Here is a 15,492-nt window from a genome sequence, read left to right on the forward strand (position 1 = left end):
GCAGGAATGTTTAACGTTGCCTACTGCTACTAGAAAGAAAATCGGAGTGTTACAAGACTGATTAAAGTAATGTGTATTAAAATTAATACAAATTGTTTAACCTAAAAACCTTTTTCTAAATGTTGTAAAACAGCACCACAGACAAACTTTTAAGCCTTCGCATGATCTCACATAAAAAGCACCAATATGAAAACTGAAAACATGATCAGCAGAGAAATTAATAATTTTCAATTCTACAATTTTAAACAAATACAGTCATTAAAGAGGCAAAACCAGAAACATGTTTGTTCCAAAATAGTTCCATTCATAGACAGAAGTAGCCCATTCAAATGGACTATTATTCAAAATAGTAATATTCAAAATTTGGATTCTATAATCCACAACCCACCACAAAAGGTCTACCCAGTTTGCAGACCTTTACAGCCAGCCAGTTCACTGTTCGTTCTCCTTCACACTTAAATATTTCAGACTTGAAATGTGAACTATATTTCTGCTTTCGGCTGAACCAAGATAACCCTGACTAAATGACAAAGCCTCTGATTAACCCAGCACTTTTCTGACCAATAGTAATAAATTATCATCAATAACTAAGTTGATGCTTCCCGCTTCATTTGTTTCTAAAACCAATGCCATCATTCAACAAATAAACTACATCAATCTAATAACCTATTCAATGAAGCAGAAAACATATTGACTTCCTCGCAAGAACATGTTTCTCCTACATAATTCAGATAAGCACATCCCATTCTTAGCAATGGTTTCCGGCTCAACTGCTCAGAGATTCTTCTTTGCAGCTTTCTTGACAACTAAAATGTGGCAAGTTCTTAAGATTTCAGGCAGAAACAGATATGGAAGCTTTGACTTCTTGACAGTTTATTGATAGATTATTTAACAACCTCCTGTTTTTAAAGAACAAGAAAGGATCTATTGAAGAATGCCACGTAAAGCAAAGAAGTTTCAATTTCAGCAGGGAACTTGGAGAGGAGCTATACAGGCTTTAGAGTAAACTCTGCAGAAATATGCATTTTGATACAAAATAATGCCTTGATAGTAAGGGCCTCACAAATGTGATTGGGTTCCCCCTTGTGCAGAATCTCACCGACTTCCATGAGGACCAACCGTCTGCTGAACAACTCTGAGTGCTTGTGCACAAAAACTACATCTTGACAAATTTTAACTATTACACAGTTGTCCTTTACCCACAATTGAAATCTCAATGCTTAAAATGTTAAAAAAAAACCCAAAACAACAACAACACAACAGAATTTTAAAAGAATCAAAATTGTAACTGCAGGAAAGTGCCTATATTTTTATTACCATTATCAATACAAATTGTCCTCAAAATAATGACTGCACATCTATTTTTTAGAAACAAAGCCAGCATTAAAAGATAACAAGCCATCGGTCACCTCAAAATGGCAGAATATATTCTCTCCTTTGTTTTGATGATTTAAATAATTACTGTAACTGTAAGTGAAAACATTGACATAATAGAACACTTCAGCATCTCATCAGCATTGTGTTACTATAGGATAATAGTGTATTACTCAGAACTTGCTTTGCACTTGTTTCTTGATATTTATAGCTTCCTTAGTGGCAATATACTGAATCCGTGCCACTATACATTGCCTTGACTTTTAAAGAAAGATTTTACAGTGATATCATTGTGTGGCTTTTATAATGTTATTGGACATAACTGGATGCTCATTATACACCAATACTTATCTGCCTTGATTTACAACTAAATTTGAGACTAGTACAGGTTAACCAGAGACATATTTTTAAATTTTAACTATTAAAAAATAAATAAATAATCGCATACAGAATTAGCTTTTACTTAGCAAAAATGCCGATTTTTTGCATGTAAGAAATAGAACTACTGGACAACTATTCAATTTTTGCTCAAGTTGCAAGCTCATTACTATAAATGTAATGCTTTTTTTGCCTTTTTTTTTTCCCTCTTTAAAATACTGCTTGGTTTGAAAGATTAGCGGTGTCTACATAATATGCAACTTCCTACAAGACCTCTTTAGGTTGGCGGTTACTTACGGCATAGAAAAATCATCATTTCTTTACAAGTTCAAACCAAAACCGTAACAAAACCAAACCTTGAATCCCTCCGTGGCAGCATCTTAAAACCCTTTTTATGTTTACCTGACACGAAACACAGAGGTAGTATCAATAGCCCGTTCTCTTATTTTATTCCCCTATGCCTATCTTCTTACAGAAAAACCTACATAAATGCCTCTAAAGCAAAACACCCTAAAAAGAGGAAAAGAACCCCCCCAAACAATCCAGCACTCACAGCTGATGAGCGTAAATTACCCAGGAGCTGAAAGCAGCGTCTCCAGGGTATCACGTGCCAGTTTTCTGGATCAATCCCCAAGTTTATATTTTCACAAATCTTTTTACATGCAGTTTGATTTTTAACATTTTAATGAGCAAAAAGTGCATCTACAGCAGCCAGCCACCACAGTTAAAGTGCAGGGCATGAACTGTCCCCCTCGGGGGATTCAGCCCAGCCGTGTCACCAGTGGCTTTAGGACATACACCACCTGGTTCCCTGTCCCAGGGTTCCAACTCTTTTCATAATCAAAACACTGCTGACATTATAAACCCCACACGGGTTTTCTAAAATCCTTCCCAATCAATAAAGCCGGTACATAACTTATCGGAGACAACACAGAGCTCATTGATTAAGTTTGGTTTCAGTAGCAAAGTTTTCAAAATAAATGAGGCAGGAACACAGCGTTCAGCCCTTTTGTGTCACACCGCAATGTATGAAGGTGAGGCAGTCTCTGAAAGGATTTCCTCCACACACACGAGAGAGACTTCAAAAGCGTATGGAAAGCAAGGTTGTTACATACACACAACACACACTCGGCTTGTGTCCTGAATTATCTATACATTGAGATGAAGTAGTAAAGAAAGCTCAACGTTGCTGAAAAATTTTGCATATTCACTTGTGAATTTAATATGCAAGCTGTATCTTAACAGATACAGCTGTATCTTTTTTATTTTTAAAACTTTCCCTGTATGGTCCCACTTCCAAGTCAATGGAACAACTTCAGGGCCTCCTGAATATACAGGATCTCCTGTTCAAATGAACATGGGTAACAGATATCCCATGCTGCAGCTACAATTAAATAAAACTGCACTGATTAAATGATATGCAAATTGATGGTCTAATGCAAGAACAGCAGACTTGCAAACAATCTACTCTTCCAAAGACATGCACTAAACCTTCAAAGTGGAAGAAGAAGTCTAAGTTGGAGACAAAAGAAATTAAAATACAGGCAGAAATCTGTGAGAAACGATGAACAATTAAGGCAAAACACTCAAACATTAATGCAAGTCAGAGAAGGGAAACAATACACCACAAAACCCAACAGGCTGGGGACCTGCGTTTGGAAGCCTGTTGGGAAACCTGAGGAAAACCAAGCTGAAGTTGCAAAGACCACCCAGTACAGACCAGACCCTTAGCTGTGGATCATGGAGGGAGCGAACACAAAAAAGCAATACAAAAAACTCACAGCCATATTTCAGAAAGTACATACGTTTTTACAGGAGGACAATTCAAATACTACAAGAGAATGGAGCACTGCAAATAGGAGGAGTTTTCCATGGAGAGAGGAGGTGACTGGGCGATGAAAGCGATGAATGCTGGTGTATCTCCCTGAGCTCAAGTACAGGGGAGGTTGCGGGAAGCAAAACACTAAACAGAGAGGGTGGAAATACAAATAGTTTTCAACTTATCCAGCTTGAAATACCATCTGCATCCTCAAAACAAGCATGAAATCCATCTTCACATGGAGGGGCATGAAGAGAGTTTCAAGAACACATCACCGGAGTGACACAGAAGGAGCAGAGAGCGGAGAGCAAGGAGGGTTAAGAAGAGAACGCCGACAGCTCAAGGGCTCAAGGCAAGCCAGAACAGGCAACAGCATCCCGGTGTGACCAGCAGGCAACTGAAGAGGATTTTAATTCTGCTCAGAAACAGCATCAAATTTAAACATAACGAAAAAATGTTAATATAGCATAAAAGAGTGCTAAGACATTGCTTTAACCGAAGCAAAATATTATCCAATTATTTTGAAATCTGGGTTGTACATTAGTCCACTTTATAGCCACAAAACTGTAAACATATTTAATACATCTATTTGAATAATCTTAAGCTAACAATTAATTAAATCATCCACTGCAATGCAACAACAGGTTTAAGAATTCAAAACAGCTGTCAGTTCACCCAAATAACCACCTTAAACCTGACAACAACTCGGTTTAAAACCCAAAGGGTGGTGAAAGGAAAAGTACAGAACAATCTAGAACACCATAAATTCTGCCGGCCATGCCGAGTTGGTGGGAAACTCTGATACGTTCTCCTAGGTAAGGGAACATCTTTCTGCACAATCAGCACCTCAGTAACAAGTTTCGCTAACTATTTTAAACATTTTACAAAGCAACTACTTACAATGGCTGGGAAAAGGTCTCATTTCAAAATTTTATTTAAAGACTAGAAACGCAAAAAAGCAATGCCAGCACAAGAAATTCAGCTGCTAACTTGAACGCAGCTATGAGCAACAGACAGGAATCAGTACATTTTGTACTTTGAAAAATTAAACTTTAAATTGTATTTATTATTAGTGTCAGCTTATATTCTCTTACATCAAATTTTCCTAAAGTTATTATTACAGATTATTCTCATCAATTAACAAATGCCATGTAATTACGTAGTTAAAAATCAGGAGCAGCATTCCAATTCAAGCTGCTTATAAAAACTAATTCTCAAATTAAAAGGAAGGGATCCTGCATGCAGGGGCCAGTGTCACACTGCCACAACAAAAACCTGAGATTTTGCAACCTGATGAAGCAGAGAACAATAAACTGAAACGTAAGATTTCTCTAGATTTTAAAGATTTTTCTAGTTTTTAAAAAAATGATACAACACAGATTCTTTTAAAAAAACCAAACAACTGCTCTTCTAAAATATTTATGTTAAATTTCATCTTGCATTCATTTTCTCATAAAATCTTTTTACGTTTTATAGCAGTACTGAACTTAAATGATTTTTACAATGGCCAAAATATTTTAAGAATGAATTCTAATCAGTTCTTTAAAAGAATGTTCTGCCCCGAAAAACCAGGAGCATAATTTGCTTAATAGCATTAACTTAAGTTACCTTAATTTAGTTCTATCTCTACTTTTTTAATTCTACTAGTATTCCAACCCAACTTTACAGCACATCCATTTGCTCTTTTGGAGCAATCATTAAGCTTGAATTAGGGGAGCGTTTTCCTTTTACAAAAGTCACTTCTTCCTGCACGAGGGTGAGAAGGGGAACAGTACCCAGTATGAAATGGCATCGTTTTACTGAAGGTAACCAGTTGTTCTCAGGAAAATGCTGGTTTTTAAAATCAAACAAAAAACCCAACACATAAATACACATCCCTGGTAACAAGAGCATGAGATAAATAACATTTTCTAAGCATACTGAGGCCTGTTATCATTTAAATATTTTAAACGTACAAAATATGTGCACAGATGGGCAACTTTTCTACATGCATTACTAAAAACATATTTCAAGATAAAGCTCAAAATCCCTGAATTTTTTAAACCTAATTGTGACTCTGTTTCTTAGAATTCACACCCCAAGGCCAAAGCTTTCCTGCCACCAGTCCTTCAAATCTGATTTGGCCATTACACGGGAGGAGGCTCCGAGCCTCCCTGAGGTCTCACTCCTTTTACAACATACGCAAAACCAGTAGATAATGGGCCTACGCTGAATTCGCTGCTCTGCACAGCTCCTCCTGGGACACAGGCCTAGCAGATGTGATAAAAACTGTGTCAGAGAAGTAGCTCCAGTTTTTGCCTTAATGACAACTTCAACCTCTCAACTAATAGAACAAAAGAACAGAAACGACTATTACTTTTTTTCTAGTAGAAAAACCAAATATTTAAGCAGTTTTTCAAAGAGATCTCCTCTATAAATGTCTTCAATAAGGTTAAGATTTTCTTTTAAGACAAGTGGATTTTAGCTAGCATGCAAAAAATAAATTAAAGAACATAATAAATTTATAGCTACTGTGGTAAGAATAATTGTTCCAGTCTTAAATCGCAAAGAATTGAAAAATTATACGAACAAGCAGAAAAAAATCAGGTCCAATTATGTGCATAAACATCGATCAATCGGTAAAGATAAGTGTCAATATCAGAAAGCTAGAATACTAATTGAATTAAATATATTTTAAACACCCAGTGACTAAACACGAGGCATATTCTCACCTCCACATTCAGGACAAATTAGGTGAGAACCATTAGCTGTGAAAAGATAATCACATACTTCTCGCAGCATAAGTCAATTGCACAGATATACTGCATCAAAAGAAAGCTTTAAATATATACTTTGGTTAACGTTTGTTAAATATTATAATTCTGGCTTAAGATGACTGGCCCTTTTAGACGTGGTCTCCACTGCTCTATTCAGCGAGGACTGCATACCCACTTAATCAGCAATCATTGTTCTCCGAGGCAGGACTTTGTTGTCAAGACAAGCACTGAAACCTTTAAAAAATTTCAGAACTGGCATAGGAAAAAAGTGATCTTTGTCAAACAAGGACAAATTTATGCAAATCTTTTATAAACATTCACAAACATTTATTTAGCTTTTGAAATGTTGGCCTCATTTGAGAGCATGAAAATGAGGGGGAAGTGGGAAGATGCAAAGGACAGCTTAGAGGCTGGCACACTACATAAATATTCAGAAGGAAGATTATAGGATTCATGTTAGGCTGTCTTAGGTTTCTCCAAAGTCCACATAGAATACCAAAGAACAAAACTAACGAGAAGTAGAGCAGATGTTAGACAATGCAGCAGCCCTCTTTTCCACACTCACTTGGCTATACTTCGATGCTTTCATTTTTTCTTTCAATATGGTTAGGTCATTCAAGGATTCTCCTATAGACTCTGTATTGTGGCTACAGAGCTATAAGCTGGACCTCTGTCAGCTTTCCAAAAGTTTCCAATGAAAAGGCATTATGCAAATTCTACCTCTCTTACTCTCTTTCAGGAAAAAAAGCCTCCAGTATGCAGTCATCGGAGTATTGGAAGTCCCAGCCTTCATTTCTGTATGGTTGTGTTTGCCTTAGGGCCATGCTGCTTGTTTTGACAGTGGATCCCCCTAGATAGTTGGGATTAGTCGAGCTTGTTTAGATAAACTTGAAATCAAGGCCTTCTCTAGGTAGACAGCTAGATGTAGCTACCGAGTTTCCAGCTGCCTTCTTCTTTCATCCCAAAACAACTGCAGATTCACAGTAGAGATCACAGCCACAGGCTATGTCACATACATAAGTACAAAATTAAAGGCTGCTAAAAGAAGGCTTTGTAAGCCTTAGTGCTAAAATAAGGAATCTGTACTGTATAGTTTAAACAAATTATTCAAGAAGCACCAATAAAGGTCTGCAACGGACAGTTAACAAGACACGTTCACAAAAGAAAGACCCTGTTTACATAAATGGGCAAGATCATGCTTTGTTAATCACTTCTGCACCATCCACTCTTCAGCCTTTCTAAAAGTACATGCAAGTAAATACTCCAAAATAGTATCTGCTAGAATATCTGAAAATGAGCTCTGTTTATCAAATACAAACTTTATGATCACAGGAGACTATGACGACGGCACTACTCCAATTAGATTTTCAGCTATACTCTACAAGATTGGGCCAGATTTGATCTATACTAGAATCAGATAATGCAAACCATAGGAATTAATTCACACAAATATAATACATTAAAAGAGAAGGGCCACAGCTCCAAAACTAAATGAAAACCTAAAATCAAATCCCACCCACGTAATTATGTTGCGCCCTCATAATTCTGCATCATAGTTCAGCCCCGACAGCAGATCCATTTTTCAGGGGGCAGGAAAACAGAAAACAGTTTTGGCTTCTAAAGATTGTAATCTCTTCTAGCTGGGTGCAAATTTTGATATATGCTTCTGCAGCATCCAGGCACAACAGACAAGAAACTAAATTAAAGGAAAAAATTAATCACTAGGATGTTATAAATAAACAGCCAGCCAAAAAAACAAAAAACCAAAAGAAACAAAACAAACATAAATCTCAGTTCAATGAATAGTAAATATAATTAAAAATCCACTCCTGTCCTTTGCTCAAGAAAAAGGATGTGAAGAAACTTGCAATGTTGAAAACAGTTTAAATAAAGACAACAGCAGAATTTTATGGTGAAGAAGCAAAGGTGAGAATTTGCCAACAACTTCTGTGCCTTTGTGCAAAGGACTTCAGTATCACTTCTCTGCCATTTCCATATTACAGCAATTCTACCGGCTCTCCCCCCAAAATTAAGTCATTTCACTGACAAGATCTTTTATAGAAATTCAAAGCATGAAAAAGTGTGAACGAATAACATTAGACTCCAATTTCTTCCTGTACTGGTTACCAAAGAGAATATTAGAGCATATACTGAATTCAGTTAGTCATTCCATATCATAAATTCTCCATTAGTGACATCCTTAGCTGGAAATAAGCTACAGACTGGGAACCCTAACCAACAACTCAAAAAAATACATAATTCCTGAGAAGTAATGAAAAAAACAGTTTCATCGTGCTATTGTGCTTAAAAGAAAACAGAAGAACACTTTTAGAATTGTTACCTAAAAATTAAATGTGACCGCTAAGAAAAATGCCATGCAAAGATCTTCCACAGTGTTACCAAGTACCAGCAACTGATAGAATTCACAGACTTGCCTTCTCACAAGTCTTCTAATTGCTATGACCAAGATCCTCCTTACTGCCGAAGAGAAGAACACGTAGCTGTGGATGAGCTTTCAAGCTCATCACTAACGAAGTTACTTCACAACTCTGTTACACAGGTATTATCTGCTTTTCGCAGCCGAGGAAACATTACAAAACTGAACGACTATCCCAAAGGGGGCAACAGTGACCAATTTTTAAAATTCAGGAGTACCTGTTTCTCAGACTCACATTCACATCGCACCTATTTGAGAACTCTCTAAAGGAGAGGAAGGAGAAAATGATGATATACGATGAGGACATTAGTGCCCCCAGGGAAAGAACTTCTCTAACATTCAACTTTCCAGAGATGAGCTGGAGTCAGCGATCACCGTAGGTAACTGAAGGTTATAAGAGGATACAGCTTTTCAAATTTACCAGTATTTTCACAGCTCTTAGATTTCCAAATATGAGAATATGCTAGAGCATACAGTGATCAAAAACCTAAAAGCTATAAAAGCATTCATGAGCCACGGAAAGCAGTTTTTAATTGAAGAAAAGACAGCTGATATGTACAACAATGACTGAACTTAGAAACTTAAGTTTTCCAAGTGTAAAGTTAAGAACTTTGGACTTCCCTGAGTTAACACAGAATAATTTCCAACTTTTCTCTGTAATATGCTACCAGTTCTATGCTGCTGCCCAGACACATGTGATAATTTGGGTATGAGAACATCAATTAATCTCATCTATCAATTGCTAACAAATCTTCTCTTTCAGGCTACTTTCCAATCATTCCTTAAAAAAATAAACTAAAAAAAGAATAGAGAGTAATGCATGCAAAATAATCTGGGAAATTCAATTACGGTATCATGTAATCCGAATGCTTTGCGCTATACATGCATGAAATTATTCCAAAGTTATACTAAAACCAATAGCAAACATGCCGACATAGACCTCGTGACAGCGGCTATGAGAAAAGACAGTACCAGGAAATTAAAATACTTAAAAATATCAACATTCCAGTTATACATACTCTTATAGACTAGTTTTCTTTCACAGCTAATACGTTCCATAGCTTGCACTCTACTGTTCGGCTACGCCACAGTAACGTGTCATTCCGTACAGTGCCATTCAGCACTCGCACGCTCACGGGCATTCCCACGCGCGCCTCCGGTGCTGGGTGGCACTCCTGCCCTGCAGCCTCCCCAGGGCACACGGAGGGCTCTCCTAACTGGGCAGGTCACTGCAACTCAATACCTGGTACTACTGAAGTTACAAATCACCATCTGACTTCACTGAGAAGCAACATTTTAATATAAAATTGCTCCTCCTGAAAAGAATGGCCAGACTACCTGCTCTTACAGTTCATCCCCGGAGGTGGGGGGTGTGCAGCGAGTAACAGGGCATGCCTACTGTAACGCAGGTATCACACACAGCAAGACTCTCCAGTTTGGAAAAAACAAAAAACCGGTTCCATTTCTATCCATACCGCCCCAAACCCAAACACTAAAAGTCCCTTTGCTGTCAAGAATAAGCAGTGGAAATCTCCTGCCACCTTGGAAATCCACACAAAGGGACAGCAATCTTCTAGAATTCTCTCCCATACCCTTTACATGCACCAGCACCTGGCTACGAGAACCCGACAATCCATTTAAATAACAAAGCACAAGCTGGTTTGTGTGCTTTGATGCTCTTTTACATGCCACGGGATGCTCTGCAAATAAAAAGTATGCTTTTATTTCCCACTTGCTTCTTGCCTTTACAGCACCTTCCGTGAAGCTTTACCTTCTTTATCCCATTTTCCCGAGGCGTTTGTACCCCGGGGTACGGGCAGACAAGGTGCAAGAGCAGGAATCCAAAGAACCGTTTCCTCCTCCGCATGCACAAAAAACTTTGAAGCACTAATGACTACTTTAGGAGCTACAAAACCAACGTTCCCCTTACTTTGTTAAAATGGTACAGCTACACTAAAGAAGGAATAGAAAACATATTAAGGGGCAAAAAGCTCCAAGACAGCATATTATCAATGCTCGTTTAGTAGTATGGTCCCAAAAATAGCCTTAGTCAACAGCAATTCAGATTTTTAAGCTAGTTAACTACGTTATCGCACTAAACTCTTGATTTAAAAGTGATCTCTAATCAACTGAAAAATTGTTTAACTACTTTATGTTAACATAAAGACATGGCATAATTGGTATTGATTCATAACTCTAATCTTGATGACACCACTTACCTGCCGATGCTTATTTTAACCAGGTTTCAAAACAAGTTCTACTGTTTGCAAAGGTCCGTACTTCCCAGGGCTCCCGCACACCATCACACGCACTCACAGCACGGAAGACGTTAGATGGACCGAGATGTGGTGACAACAGTTTAATGTGCCTATACCCACTATAATGTTAGGCACTTGAACTTTATTTTTATTTTTAAACAAAACAAAGATAATTTCTACATATTGCAAGTTTTTAAACATTGAAATTGTTTGTAAATTGATCTATAGCAGCAGTACAGGACTGAATGGTTCAGGAGACTGAAGCAAGAGAACTTTCTAAACTATTTTGACAATGACTAGCTTAACAAAGCGAAGTAGGATATTACTGCACAAGCATCTCCCATTTTAAAGCACCCCATCTTTACTAGAAGTGAATATTTTATAGTTTTATCAATAAATTTAAACATAAGTGATAATGATTACTCACTTTAGGCCTGATCCCACAACCTTTACTCACATGAGCAGTCCCACAGGATTTTAATGTGACTACCTCAACGAATAAGGGTTGGCAGCACAGGTTTTAAATTATTCATATATTCACAGATTTTTAAGGCCAGAAGGGACCATTATGATCACCGAGCCTGACCTCTTGTATAACAAAGGCCATACCATTGTATCCAGTAATACTTGCACCCGGCTGAATAATTTGTGGTGAAATCAAATTGTGTTTATTGAACTTCCAATATCGATTCAAGTTTTACATCAAAGAAAACTGAAATTGTTTAGAAAGTGACTTGAACTATGTTTTCCCACACTTGAACCCAATTATTGAGACTTTTTCTAACTTCTGACATGGCAGAAGTTTAGAGTCCAACACTATCTCAGGTACTCTCAGGCCAAAATGAAGGCACCTCCTGGGCTCCTTCAAAAGATTAATTGGCAGTTAATTACCATCTGTTTTCAGCACTTTTACTTTTTACGCTCCTGCCCTGCACCATGATTGCTGAGATACAGATATCGTAACTGGAAAAACATTCTGCAAACTGGTGCAACAAACAGGGAAAACAACATCTGCATCTCAGCACTTTCACAGAGAGGAAGGAATGGAGTAGCTGCTTCGATGACTAGCTTGAAGGCAAAAAAAAAAGAAACAGCACGCCTTACACTTCAGGACTAACTGTTTTCAGGGACCCTTACAAAGACTGACTTACTATTTTGCTCACACAAATCCACTGCAATGACTTTTGTGGCCAATCACCGAGTAGCAGCAAAATAAAAACACAAAATACTAAAGAAACCTAGAGTGCTACGATGCTGTATGAAATTCTGTGCAGATCTGATGGATTACTAAAACCAGATATTCTATTAGGCTGCTAAATATATACTCTGGCTGAATTATCTCATTATAGAAATGAGAATATTCTACTATAATTATTAACTAGTACAATCCTTAGATTTACTAACTTCAATTCTAAAATGGAACTTGGATGAACAGATTTTGTCAAAGGTTCTATTAAGATGCAAATCACCTTTGCCATGTATTTCTCAAGGTTTGCAATTCTATCTAGCACAAACGCCTTGTAATGCACTAAGAATCAGGACAGTATACCCTACTATATACACAAAGACAGCAGATTTGAAGAGGTTCTGCATTTTTTATACTAGTTAAATGATACTAGAGAAGAACATAGAAGGCACAAATAGAAATATAAGAAAAACTGACCTCTCGTCTACTTGGTCTAAAGAAAAGTTAATGAAAAAACAACTTGTACCATATGACAAGGATGACAGAATAAGACAGAGCAAATGCAGAATATATATTTTCTTCACTTTCCTGTATCAAAGGAGATACATCTGGTCTAGAAAAATACTCTGAATTCAGAAAATACTCAGTTCTATAGTCAAAGCCCACAGTTTAGTCCTGCCCACTAGCCCTCAGGACTTGAACCAAAGCCCCCAGCTTTGTCCTCATAGGGTACGTTGTCTCCAGAAGGCTTCAGTGGAGCAGCAGCTGTACTACCTGCACGGAAGGCACAAGGCGATCTCCTTCCACATTACACACACTGCTTGCCTACCCCACACAAAGGTTTCCTTCATGCTGCTATTTTACCGCTACCTAGTCAACAGGGGTCACTGTACAAGGAAAATGTTTGTAACCACCCTACATTAAGTTTTATTAGGCTTTCACTTAAAAAGACTCCTGTATGAATGCACTACGATAGCTCTATGCAAACCGAGAGTATCAAATGCTTCAGAAGTGAGTATCAAATACTTCATATATTTACTGTTTACACTGCCCTGGTTTTACTACAAAGTGGCTTTCAGAACACTACGACCACTTTTCTAGATGTTCTGAATGACTAATTACTCAACCCTTCCAATTCAACTTCATCTACTCTTGAAAGGATAGCTATCAGTTTAAATTACTCTTAAGACAGGTTTCATCGTGCAGTGTATGCAACCTGAAAGGCAAAAACTTTATACTAAGAATACTACATGCAATTCAGAAATATCAAATTGGATCATAATCATCCCTGTTCAAGCAGCTAAGTCCTCTTAGAGCACACAGATTTTGCAAGATAGGTGGGTCTAGGCTCCATTAATGGCCAGCACTGTGTAAAAACTCCCCAACCACACAACTCTTACAATGACACAAAGAAAGGGTGCTTTTTATTTTTCCTTGTATGCAATGTTTCTACAATGCTCATAGACTTTGTAGAAGAAAGACCATTAGTTTCTATATAAAGACTGCCATAAAAGTTTTATAGTTTCTATAAATGTGTAAAGATTGTTGGTTTCATTATAAACGCTGTTTCAATGCCAGTGGAAAGAAAAATTACTAGCAGAATTGAACTAGCAATCTGCATAAGTACCAGCTTGCAAGCATGCAAACCTCAGTCATTCTTGTAGTAATTAACTGATACATACAATAGTTCATCAAATTATAGGCAAGTCATCATACCCACTTGAAGCAGCTCACAAATGGGAACTACCACCACATAATTTTTTCTTTCCGTTCCAGATGAGCTATAAAGATTAAAACAGTAAGGAACCAAATGATGCGCTACACAAAAAAAGCCATTTAAAAAATATATTGTGTTTTACAAAATTGTGTATCTCCTGCTCCACCTTCCATTGATTGCTTGACTATTTCTATTTTTATATATTTATACATTAACTATTTGCTGAAACATCCTTTCTGATAGAAGGTCAGACCTTTGCAACAAACTTCCTTGTATTAAAATTAGTTACCCCAGGATACCTATTAATCTTGGGATTAATCTTCGAAATAGCAGACAGCCAAACTTCATGCAGGGATAAGGGTAAAGTGACCTGGTCATAGTTTAGTATTTATAATATTCCAACAGCACAGGACTTCCCCTACAAAAAATTAATTTCATTACTATAGCTTTATTAGGAACCCAAAGCAGAAAATGTAGTAATACCCAAGTATTTTTCTGCCAGACCATTGACTTCGGTCAATTTTTTTAAAGAATACTTCTACCTATAGTGACTGTATTTTATAAAGAACAACTAAGAGTTCTCATCTGTTTTAAATTCTAAGACCATTGCTAAAAAGCTAGCACTGAAAAACTGTTGCTTATAACGCCAAAAATTACCATATTTCATGTTAGGTACAACCACATACACATAAATATACATTTTATTCTTAAAAGCTATTATAAAACACCCTAACAAGTTAATATGCTCTTATATTTAAAAATGTATCTCAAGATTACTTTAGTCCCCCCTCCTGCCATTCAAAAAAAAAAAAAAAAATCCCTAGTTTTAACCATTTCAAGTGGCCTGGAGCAATCATTAGCATTTTCTTTCCTTCGTAAGGCTCCTACGATACCTCGTCTATGACATTTTCTATAAAATATTCCGTTATATAGTTATTTAACAGATTTAAACCGTAGATGTCATTGTGGTCTGAACATGTCAAAGACAACTTGAGGGAAAAAAATCAGGACACACAGAATTCACTTTGTCAGTAATTACAATCAAAATTCCTACAATGTGGCTAGCCTGCTCATTACTTCCTTACTTTGTATCAAACCCCTTATTTACATTTCAGATTACATTTTTCATGAAACAGTAAGATCTATCAGAGCTGAGAGGACTGAAATAATGAGGGAGAAATATTTTAATAAAACGTGTTGGGTCTGCATTACTTCCGTGTCAGAAAGAAAGGTTTCTTCTGTAGCGATGGATCATTTATTCTGTCTCTAAATGAGAAGCAAAAGATGAAACTGATGAACTTTTACTGCCCATTTGTCTTTAGCAGACAATTAAGACAGAAGATCAAAATGGATTATCATACCACGCAGACAACTGGCCCAACAGTAATACATCTCCGGGACCACAGATTTGTAACTCTCTTTTATCCCTCCCCTTTCTTCTTACTCCTTTTTCCTCTCTAAAGGCAATGCTAGCTTTGTGGCTCAAGGGGAGCCAAAAGGCTGGTCATCATTATTCAGTCACAGATGTCAATCTAACCTCCCTTTTTTCTCAGTTTCTAAAGCAGTG

The 15,492-nt window shown here is 37.1% G+C and overlaps 1 protein-coding gene across 1 annotated transcript in view; it reads right to left on the reverse strand.

Annotated features, from left to right (window-relative positions):
• Positions 1-15,492, reverse strand: part of DENND1A (DENN/MADD domain containing 1A) — a gene marked incomplete at its 5' end in the record, with an annotated part of 202,056 nt that overhangs the window by 154,474 nt on the left and 32,090 nt on the right. The gene's annotated exons all lie outside the window — the stretch shown is intronic.

This window comes from Charadrius vociferus, unplaced genomic scaffold (genome assembly GCF_000708025.1).
Source record: "Charadrius vociferus isolate BGI_N301 unplaced genomic scaffold, ASM70802v2 scaffold549, whole genome shotgun sequence".
NCBI lineage: Eukaryota > Metazoa > Chordata > Aves > Charadriiformes > Charadriidae > Charadrius > Charadrius vociferus.